We start from the raw sequence: 12438 nt of genomic DNA on the forward strand, positions 1-12438 counted from the left end.
GAGGATTTTAAATGTATGTCTACAGTGTTTTTCTTACCCATAAATAAGACATAATTCTATAATGGGGGAATTGGCGCTGTTCAACCATATATGCACTGGATAATGATCATAAATATATAAGTGTAAAGATGATATAAAATATAAGTGTAAAAAAGTTGTGGGAAAAAAGGTTATATATATGTATGTGTAATGCTCTTACGGCAATATATAACAATAAAGTGCAGTGTGCTATAACATATGTATTCTAATACATCAATAAAAATCTGTGAACAATCCAAACAATGATAAAAAAACAAGTGGTGAAAAATCCAATCTAAACCATTCCAGTAAAAGTGTCCAGCTTTGATGTGTAAACTCCTTAGTTCATAAACAAAGTGATGATGAGAAACAGTGTCCCCAAAAAAATTCTTTAAAAAACTGTGATGTGTCCCTTCAGTAAAATGACAATATTCTTGATGTGGCAAGTGCTCCCCGTCTTCCAATGCACCCCCACTCGTGCCCTCACTCACCAGAGTGCCCAACCCCTGCAGGGGGTAACAGGCATGTAGACACAATCCAGCAGTGATGATCCTTGGTGACAGTCCTCAGTCCTCCTTCCCTTCTCTGATGTCCCGATCACCTCTGATTAGTCCCCAGCATTAGGCATCCATATGTGGCAAAATTAAATGAGCCTCATAGTGTGAATCCGAAAATGTATATTTTATTGTTAAAAAACACTACTTTAAAAAGGAGCTGACAGCGCTCCACCGACCGGCACAAAGCCTCTGGCCAAATAGGCAGCGCGGTGTAGCGTGCGTTCCACCGCCTGCCTGCCCCAACCCGGAAGTCAACACAGCACAAAGAGCAACGTATGATGCGTATCACGTGGCCACGTCTTACGCGTTTCGTCATCAAGACGTCATCTGAGGCGCCCATAAATGACTTTTTTTATTTCTTTGCCATGTGCCTTTGAGCTTGCTGGGAAACCTGACAACTCCAGGAAGAGACAATTCTCTATCATAGCCTCACTATTGCATGGCATAACGGCATAACCCTCTCCTTCTCTGAGAGCGTCTAATTCCTGCCAGTGCTGGCCAGGGTTGCCAACCGCCAGTAAATTTACTGACAGGTTGTAAAAATCTGTGATTTTTTTTTTTTTACAACTGCCAGTAAATATCAGGGGCTGATCATTTCATGCTGTGGTGACTTTTTAAGTGTAAATCAAGCAAATGACATTGTTCTAGGTATTGTCAGTGTTTCCATATCATGTTTATACTGTTCAAATATTCAGTGTGTTAGTTTTCAACAGGAGTTCTGTAATTTCTCAGGTTGCCATTAAAAAATTGTGCCTGCCAGTAAATCTTCCATGTTTTGTCAGTAAAAAATGCTGCGGCAGGTTGGCAACCCTGGTGCTGGCCCAGCTCCTTTGTCCCTCCTCCCCTCCCTCTATAACCATTTATTTATACTATATTACCAAAAGTATCGGGACACCTGCCTTTACACGCACATGAACTTTAATGGCATCCCATTAGCTGTCCTTGCTTGGCCAATGATCTGCAGGTGGGGAATACTCACCCTGTAGCTGACTTACTCAAAGGGGCAAAGGATGCTTGTTATATCATTGACCAAATATTATAGGTCTTATTAGGTTAATGTCACATACACTATATTACAAAAAGTATTGGGACGCCTGTCTTTACACGCACCTGAACTTTAATGGCATCCCAGTCTCAGTCTGTAGGGTTCAATATTGAGTTGGCCCACCCTTTGCAGCTATAACAGCTTCATCTCTTCTGGGAAGGCTGTCCACAAGGTATAGGAGTGTGTCTATGGGAATATTTGACCATTCTTCCAGAAGGGCATTTGTGAGAAGGGCATTTGTGAAATGCATTTTAGTGTATTTAATATATTTTTTTTAAGGTTAATTATTAATGTATTATTACATATTATTAATTTATTTTACTTATTATTACATGAATAATAAATGAATAAATGTAAAATAAATACACCAATAAATAACAATCATAAATAAAAAATAAATAAATTCAATAAATGAATACTAAGTAACAATAAATAATTAACCCTTAATAAACTAAAATAATAATAAATAACTAAACACCCCAACAAAATAAATTATTATTATTAATAATGTATTTTTTGTTCGAGTTTGGGTGTTTGTTATTTTATTAGTATTAATAATGTATTTTATATTTTTTTAAGGTTAATTATTATTTGTGGACTGTACCGAGGACTACAGGTTTTAATTCACTTGTTTGTGAGTATAATTTAGAACGATTGTTTCTGAATAAATGTTGTGGGATAATGCACTAGGCTGGTGCGCCCTCTTTTGCTCGTTTTTTTTTTGTACTGGCCAGGATTCAAACCAAGAACCCCAGTGCTGCAAGTGCTAACCATTAAGCCACTTTGCTACCCAGTTATACTAATGAACTGTGGTGGTTCTGCCATAGAGGACAGGAATAAAACACGTTCTTACAAGCCGAGCTGTATCAGCACTGCCTTTGCGGTCGATGATTGTGATGCACCAGATTCTGAGGTTCGGCTTTTGAAAGGATAGGTTGAAGTGGGTGAATGTATATTGCAGTTCGCTGTAAAATGAGGGCACAAACTTGCTGACTCTGCAAGAATTTGGATGTTATGGTTGTATCTGTTCTACATTCGATCTATAATCCCTCTCTGTGCACCTCTCTGATTGTAGAAGGACCCATTCACACATACTGTTTTCCTTAGGCTTCACTCACACTTGAGCGTAGCTTCTTTGAGCGCTTTCGCAGGTTTGTATGCAGCGTTTTTGAGCTTTGTCGTTTTTTTTTTTATTAGCCAATAGAAAAAAATTGCATCATTTGTTGCTAGGTATTTCAGCTTTTCCATTAGCTTTTATTTCTTCTTTTAGTATTAATATGTATTTATTATAATGTTTTTTTTGTTAGGGTTAGGGGTTTGAGTTCAGTTTTAGGGTTAGGATTAGGAGTCGGGGTTATTTATTATTTTATGTATTAATATATGAATAATAATAAATGAATAAATAAACGTAAAATAAATACACAAGTAACTAAAAAAAATAAATTAAAAATAAATACATTTAATAAATTAATACTAAGTAACCATAAATAAATATTTAACCCTTACCCCTTAAAAAAAAATAATAATAAATAACTAAACACTCTAACCCTAAAACAAAATAAATGATTATTATTAATGTCATTTTTTTGTTCGAGTTATGGTGTTTGTTATTTTATTAGTAGTATTAATATTATAGTGTATCTAATATTTTTTAAGGTTAGAGGTTAATTATTAATGTATTATTACATATTATTCATTCATTTAACTTATTATTACATGAATAATGAATGAATAAATGTAAAATAAATAAGCAAGGTTAATAATTAATGTATTATTACATATTATTCATTTTTTTACTTATTATTACATGAATAATAAATGAATAAACGTAAAATAAATACACAGATAGATAAAAATCATAAAGAAAAAAGAAAAAAAAATCAATAAATGAATACTAAGCAACAATAAATAAATAATTAACCATTAATAAAATAAAATAATAAACTAAACACCCTAAAATAATTAATTATTATTATGATTATTATTAATAATAATGTATTTTATTGTTCGAGCTTGGTTGTTTGTTATTTTATTAGTAATAATAATGTATTTGATATTTTTTAAGATTAGAGGTTAATTATTATTTAACGTATTATTAATTTATTTTACTTATTGATGATGATTATTAGTCATTTGTGTATTTATTTTACATGTATTTATTGATATATTATTACTATTTTATTTTAAAAAAATTTTGATTTTAAAAGAAAATCCCACAAAACCGCTTGAATACGCACAAAATCGTGCGAGTGCGCTTTCATTCATTTCCTTATTACCAGGACAGGCTAGGCGGGTTCTGATTGGTTGGCGCTGTCACATCACCAATTAGTATGCCTACTATATGTACCTTTACGGGGTACATTTAGGAGATTAAGCAGCGGGCAATTTCAAATCCCCAGACCGGTGAATCGGCTATACGATGTGTCACAGCGGGTGATTGCCGGCCTCAGGTACAGCGCTAACAGGGGGGGCGGGGCAGTGTCGGTTCACCTTACAGATTTTTTGGCTGTGAAGGTGAACTTGCCCTTTTAACCACTTCAATACCGGGCACTTTCACCCCCTTCCTGCCCAGGCTAATTTTCAGCTTTTAGCGCTGTCACTCTTTGAATGACAATTACTCAGTCGTGCTACACTGTACCCATATGAAATTTTTATCATTTTGTTCACACAAGAACAGCTTTCTTTTGGTGGGGTTTAATCACTGTTGGGTTTTTTTAATAAACGAAAAAAGACTGAAAATTTGGGGGGAAAAAAAGTTTTTTTTTTTCATTTCTTTTATACAATTTTGCAAATAAATACTGTTTCTTCATACAGTAAATTTAGGCCAAACTGTATTCTGCTACATTTCTTTGTTTAAAATAACCCAAATCAGTGTATATTATTTATATCTTAGGACAGGACAAATACCCCCCAAATGCCCCTTTTTTTGGAAAGTAGACAGTCCAAGGTATTTAGTAAGAGGCAAGGCGAGTTTTTTTAAATTGTAATTTCTTTGTCTTTTTTTGGTAAATTTGGAAATAAGTTATTTATTTATTTATTTATTTTTTACATTATGGTCACTAGACATGTGCATGATAAAAAAAAAAAAAGTGTTTTGTTTTGATTCGTTAATCTGGTTATTTTGTTTTGTTAAATTGGGTGGATTCGTTAAATTCGTATTTTTTTCGAATTTACTGTTTTTTTTTCTTCCGATTCAAAAACATTTCAATTGATAAATTTCAAAAATCGGTCGAATCGAAAACTTTTTTTTTTTTTTTATTCCAATGTAGCAAAGTGAACAAACAAAAGAAAAATCTTCAACAAAATGACTCTCTAAATCCCCTTTAGCTTAACTAAAACAGCGTTATTTGATTTCAGTAATAGGTGTACAGTTAGAATTCGACTGAAGTTCGATGTAAAATTCGATTCGAAATTCGGATGAATTTTGTTTCGTTATTCGGAGCAGCCGGTAAAATTTGTTTATATTGTAATTCGGGTATTCGGATCTATCCGAATGTCGAAAATTCTCCTGAATATTAATTCAGAAAGGAACCGCACGTCTGTCACCGGTGTAGTACAGTGTCATGATATGACTGGCGTGGTGGTGATCAGGTACATTGACTAGTGACAGTACGAAAAAAAAATTATTATATTATTCTTCTTTTTTTTTCAAATGTTTTAACCACTTCCGGACCGCCGCACGCCGATGATGTACGTCCTGACTTTGAAGGGGGATATCGCTGATATGGCAGCAGCTAGCTGCCATAACCCCGGTATCCTCTTCTTCAGCCGGCGGTCCTATTTCCGATAAGAGTGGTCTCTGCGGCGGATTCGCCGCTAGATCACTTTTATCGGTGGCGGGAGAGGGACCCCCCCCCCCCTCCTGCTGTGCTCCGGTGCCCTCCGCCGCTTACTGGAGCCTTTGGCAGCGGCGGAGGCGATCGGATCTTCACCCTTGCTGGGCATGGAGACGAGTGAGGGGAAGATGGTCCCCACCCTTCTCCATAACAACGCAGGGCGGAAGCGACGTCAAAACTTCACTTCCGCCCATAGCTCTTAAAGGGCCATTTTTATTTATTTATTTTTTTAATGACATTTTTTTTTAATTTTTTATTGCATTTTAGTGTATATAGGAGATCTGAGGTCTTTTTGACCCCAGATCTCATATTTAAGAGGTCCTTTCATGCTTTTTTTTCTATTACAATGGATGTTTACATTCCTTGTAATAGGAATAAAAGTTATCAATTTTTTTTAAAGGGACAGTGTAAAAAAACAAAAAAATAAAAAGTAAAATAAATCAGAAAATAAATAAATGAATTTAAAGCGTCCCTGTTCCTCTGTGCTTGTGCGCAGAAGCGCCCCCATATGTAAATGGCGTTCAAAGCATGCATGTGTGGTATAAAAGTGACACTGTTTAAAAAAAAAAAACTGTGTAAAAATAAAAAATCAAAGGTAAAAGAATTAAGAAAAATAATTAATTTTTTTTAAATGCACCCCGCCGAGCTCGCGTGCAGAAGCGAACACATACGTGAGTAGCGCCCCCATTTGAAAAAGGTGTGCAAACCACACATGTGAGGTATCGCCGCGATCGGTAGGGCAAGAGCAATAATTCTCGCCCTAGACCTTTTCTTTAAACATCGCCTATGGAGATTTTTAAGGGTAAAAGTTTGTCGCCATTTCACGAGCGGGCGCAATTTTGGAAGCGTGATACGTTGGGTATCAATTTACTCGGCGTAACATTATCTTTCACAATATAAAAAAAAAAATGGGCTAACTTTACTGTTGTCTTATTTTTTGATTCAAGATATTGTATTTTTTTCCACAAAAAAAAGTGCGCTTGTAAGACTGCTGCGTAAATACGGTGTGACAGAAAGTATTGCAACGACCGCCATTTTATTCTCTAGGGTGTTAGGAAAAAAAAAGTATAATGTTTGGGGGTTCTAAGTCATTTTCTAGCGAAAAAAAATGTTTGTAACTTGTAAACAACAAATCTCAGAAAGAGGCTCGGCCCTTAAGTGGTTAATACACTATGACCAGACGCAATATAATGTAATCATAGTAACAATGTACTACTCTGGGGAAGTGACCAGGAATTTTTTTTTTTTTTTTTTTACACATTATGATTGCTTATAGCAATGAATTTCATTTACTGAATGAAAAACTGAAAATTGTTTCATACCTACCGTCATTTTTTTTTTTTTTTTTGGTGCCTATCCATGACAGCATACCTGTCACAAGCTCCGCCTTGGCTCCTCCCTCAGGAGGAGCCAAGGATTAGTGCACTCAACACATAATAGTACACAATGGGTGGTGTGAATGAAAGCCATCCATTGTTCACAACTGCATAGCTCCCAACTGTCCCTGATTTGGAGCAATGTCCCTCTGTCCCTCATTCCTCCTCATTTGTCCCTCATTTTGGTCTGATCTCTATAGTTGTATATAAAATGCTCTTTTTATCTTTCAAAAAGTGTTTCCCAGTGCTAAACCTTTCATCCAAAATCTAAATTGCTGCATTTGTAAATTTTAAAAGCCAATATGAAGGAATATTAGTGGTAAAAAAAAAAAAGTCCTTGTGGATTTAATTAACTTTTTTTTTTTAATTCTCCTTTAAGAGGGTGTGGCAGGGGGCGTGTCCTATGCCTACATACATTTGTTAGTAGGAGTCCCTCATTCCCATCTCTAAATGTTGGGAGGTGTGCAACTGTCAAGTGATCTGCCGTCACATTGATCACACGGTACCGGCCGGTACACTGATTGGTCATCCGCTGAACACATCGAGTGACAGACTTGCGCCACGCCGTGGCCTGTGGGGCCCACGTGAGGACATCATATGAAGTCCACCGGTGAGCGGTGAATGGCGGCCTGGGCAGTAAGTGGTTAAGATGCATTATTTTAAAAACGCCTGGCATAGAGAGAGTTTTTTTTTTTTTAAAGGGGGTGAGGAGGCGACACAAATTCTTCACACTTCCTGTCAAACACCCTCTGTAAAGCGATCTGCTGCTCGTCACACTTCAAGGGGCCAAAGCAAGTGTTAAAGCAAAGGAACAGTTGGCCAGGGTAGTAAGGTTGCTGCAATGGCCGCCATACTTTAGCTCAAAAATAACTTTATTACCAACGAACACCCAGGACAGAGCTGGCAGTAGGAAGTCACATTCTTTCATATCTTTTGACAAAGTCCTTTTCGTATACAAACTGAGCCCCCCCCCCCCTCCCCCACATGTACTACAAATATATACGGGCCCCATTGTCCATGACACACAATGACACATTTCCCAAATGTCAGGGGTCCCTTCACCATCGAGATATACTCATCCCCACCCCCAACTCTCCAGGTCGATAAGACAGGATAATTACAGCTTTAAAATAACAACTAAAAAGGCGAAACTTGTTTTTTTTTTTTTTTTTTCATTTCGGGTAGAGTAAAGGAGATTTATAACTCTTTTTGCCCATCTGTGTCCAATTGGGGAGATTTCCCTTCACTTCCTGTCCCATAGCTAAAAACAGGATGTGAGAGGAAATCCCTCCAAAGTGAGGGACCCCCTGGTTGCCACCAGAACTAATGTCCCCAACAGGGAGATTTACCTTCATGTCCTGTTTCATAGGCAAAACAGGAAGTGAGAGGAAACCCCTGGTTGTCAATAGAACTAATGTCCTCATTAGGGAGATTTCCCTGCACTTCCTGTCCTATAGCCAAAATAGGAAGTGAGAGGTTGGTTGTCACCAGAACTAGTGCCCCCATCAGGGAGATTTCCCTGCACTTCCTGTCCTATAGCCGAAACAGGAAGTGAAAGGGGAACACCTGGTTGTCACCAGAACTATTGCTCCCATTAGGGATATTTCCCTGCACTTCCTGTCCTATAGCCGAAACAGGAAGTTAGAGATATTTCCCTGCACTTCCTGTCCTATAGCCGAAACAGGAAGTGAGAGGGAACACCTGGTTGTCACCAGAACTAGTGTCCCCATTAGGGAGATTTCCCTGCACTTCCTGTCCTATAGCCAAAATAGGAAGTGAAAGGGGAACACCTGGTTGTCACTAGAACTATTGCTCCCATTAGGGATATTTCCCTGCACTTCCTGTCCTATAGCCGAAACAGGAAGTGAGAGGGAACACCTGGTTGTCACCAGAACTAGTGTCCCCATTAGGGAGATTTCCCTGCACTTCCTGTCCTATAGCCAAAATAGGAAGTGAGAGGTTGGTTGTCACCAGAACTAGTGCCCCCATCAGGGAGATTTCCCTGCACTTCCTGTCCTATAGCCAAAACAGGAAGTGAAAGGGGAACACCTGGTTGTCACCAGAACTATTGCTCCCATTAGGGATATTTCCCTGCACTTCCTGTCCTATAGCCGAAACAGGAAGTTAGAGATATTTCCCTGCACTTCCTGTCCTATAGCCGAAACAGGAAGTGAGAGGGAACACCTGGTTGTCACCAGAACTAGTGTCCCCATTAGGGAGATTTCCCTGCACTTCCTGTCCTATAGCCAAAATAGGAAGTGAAAGGGGAACACCTGGTTGTCACTAGAACTATTGCTCCCATTAGGGATATTTCCCTGCACTTCCTGTCCTATAGCCGAAACAGGAAGTGAGAGGGAACACCTGGTTGTCACCAGAACTAGTGTCCCCATTAGGGAGATTTCCCTGCACTTCCTGTCCTATAGCCAAAATAGGAAGTGAGAGGTTGGTTGTCACCAGAACTAGTGCCCCCATCAGGGAGATTTCCCTGCACTTCCTGTCCTATAGCCAAAACAGGAAGTGAAAGGGGAACACCTGGTTGTCACCAGAACTATTGCTCCCATTAGGGATATTTCCCTGCACTTCCTGTCCTATAGCCGAAACAGGAAGTTAGAGATATTTCCCTGCACTTCCTGTCCTATAGCCGAAACAGGAAGTGAGAGGGAACACCTGGTTGTCACCAGAACTAGTGTCCCCATTAGGGAGATTTCCCTGCACTTCCTGTCCTATAGCCAAAATAGGAAGTGAAAGGGGAACACCTGGTTGTCACTAGAACTATTGCTCCCATTAGGAATATTTCCCTGCACTTCCTGTCCTATAGCCGAAACAGGAAGTGAGAGGGAACACCTGGTTGTCACCAGAACTAGTGTCCCCATTAGGGAGATTTCCCTGCACTTCCTGTCCTATAGCCAAAATAGGAAGTGAGAGGTTGGTTGTCACCAGAACTAGTGCCCCCATCAGGGAGATTTCCCTGCACTTCCTGTCCTATAGCCAAAACAGGAAGTGAAAGGGGAACACCTGGTTGTCACCAGAACTATTGCTCCCATTAGGGATATTTCCCTGCACTTCCTGTCCTATAGCCAAAACAGGAAGTGAGAGATATTTCCCTGCACTTCCTGTCCTATAGCCAAAACAGGAAGTGAGAGGGAACACCTGGTTGTCACAAGAACTAGTGTCCCCATTAGGGAGATTTCCCTGCATTTCCTGTCCTACAGCGGAAACGGGAAGTGAGAGTGAACACCTGGTTGTCACCAGAACTAGTGTCCCCATTAGGGAGATTTCCCCGCACTCCCTGTACTATAGCTGAAACAGGAAGTGAGAGGAAACCCCTGGTTGTCACCAGAACTCCCATTGAAAACGTCAATCTATGACGAAACGCATCTGGGAGGTACGCGCTGATGTCACCACGTCGCCCCATTGAGGAGGACGGGAGTTTTGTTTGTTGCCGGCCGGCTTCGATCTACCCTCTGTATCGCTCTTATACAAGTTCGTTTGTAAGTGTTATCCTTTTTTTTTTACATAAACCAGGATATACGATAGCACGCTATTTGGCATTGTTCCATTCTTTTTGGGATTGGTCCTATTCACATCATGTGAGTCGTGGAGCCTTCGGATGAGGCTGCGGGGACGGATCATCCATAACCTCTGTTTGTCTAGCTGGATTTCCATCTGGTGGTTAAGACAATTGCCTTCTTGAGTCTGGCATCTGGTAAGCAGGCCCTTTGTGTGGTGTTGGTGCACTTATTGATCCCTACACTGGTTGGTGGTTCACATACCTATATGATTGGCACTCAATATTTGCTATCTGGTAAGGAGCCCCTTTGTGTAGTGTCTGCGCTCATCAATTTTTAAAACACTGGGTGTTTAACATATGAATTTTTTTTTTTTCACAATGTGAGTGTCACTCCTACCTATATATGTCACAATAATTTACGTGTCAGTATTACGCTATGTTATGCTATTTTATATTTTTTGGGGATAAATAATTTTTGGTGGATTTAACGCACATCCATCGTGAGTGAAAGTCGTGAGACCCTACTGTGACTGGTTTACATCAAGGCCCAGGCCGGGTTAAAGCCGCCTGCTTGATTGGCTTACAATCTGGTAATCATGCCATCTATCAGTTGGGGATATATTCTGCTTTACCCAATCACTGGAGGGTTAATATTTGGAAAGTTGGGACTAATAATTTGGACTTTTTATAATCACCAATCATCATATTAATTTTTCACAGAGATTATATTTATGCTTTTTATTTAATTTTTAAGTGCGGCTTTTCTACTTTCCATTTGTTTGTTGTGTTTACCTCACTGATAGCTGCTGCTCTATATACATATTTTTCTAGGGCAGTTTTTCTTTCTTTCTGTCACCAGAACTAGTGTCCCCATCGGGGAGGTTTCCCTTCACTCCCTGTCCTTTAGCCAAAGCAGGAAGTGAGAGAAAACCCCTGGCTGTCAATAGAACTAATGTCCTCATTAGGAAGATTTCCCTGCACTTCCTGTCCTATAGCCAAAATAGGAAGTGAGAGGTTGGTTGTCATCAGAACTAGTGTCCCCATTAGGGTGATTTCCCTACACTTCCTGTCCTATAGCCAAAACAGGAAGTGAGAGGAAACCTCTGGTTGTCACCAGAACTAGTGTCCCCATTAGGGAGATTTCCCTACACTTCCTGTCCTATAGCTGAAACAGGAAGTGAGAGGGAACCCCTGGTTGTCACCAGAACTAGTGTCCCCATCAGGGATATTTCCCTGCACTTCCTGTCCTATAGCCGAAACAGGCAGTGAGAGGGAACCCCTAGTTGTCACCAGAACTAGTGTCCCCATTAGGGAGATTTCCCTGCACTTCCTGTCCTATAGCCAAAATAGGAAGTGAGAGGTTGGTTGTCATCAGAACTAGTGTCCCCATTAGGGTGATTTCCCTACACTTCCTGTCCTATAGCCAAAACAGGAAGTGAGAGGAAACCTCTGGTTGTCACCAGAACTAGTGTCCCCATTAGGGAGATTTCCCTACACTTCCTGTCCTATAGCTGAAACAGGAAGTGAGAGGGAACTTCTGGTTGTCACCAGAACTAGTGTCCCCATCAGGGATATTTCCCTGCACTTCCTGTCCTATAGCCGAAACAGGAAGTGAGAGGGAACCCCTAGTTGTCACCAGAACTAGTGTCCCCATTAGGGAGATTTCCCTGCACTTCCTGTCCTATAGCCAAAATAGGAAGTGAAAGGAAACCCCTGGTTATAACCAGAACTAGTGTCCCCGTCAGGGATATTTCCCTGCACTTCCTGTCCTATAGCCGAAACAGGAAGTGAGAGGGAACCCCTAGTTGTCACCAGAACTAGTGTTCCCATTAGGGAGATTTCCCTGCACTTCCTGTCCTATAGCTGAAACAGGAAGTGAGAAGGAACCCCCGGTTGTCACCAGAACTAGTGTCCCCGTCAGGGAGATTTCCCTGCACTTCCTGTCCTATAGCAGAAACAGGAAGTGAGAGGAAATCCCTGGTTGTCATCAGAACTATTGCCTCCATTAGGGAGCTTTCCCTTCACTTCCTGTCCCAAAGCTAATATAGGACGAGAGAGGAAATCCCTTCAAAGTGAGGGAACCCCTGGTTGTCAC

This window comes from Aquarana catesbeiana, linkage group LG10 (genome assembly GCF_042186555.1).
Source record: "Aquarana catesbeiana isolate 2022-GZ linkage group LG10, ASM4218655v1, whole genome shotgun sequence".
NCBI classification, from domain to species: Eukaryota; Metazoa; Chordata; class Amphibia; order Anura; family Ranidae; genus Aquarana; species Aquarana catesbeiana.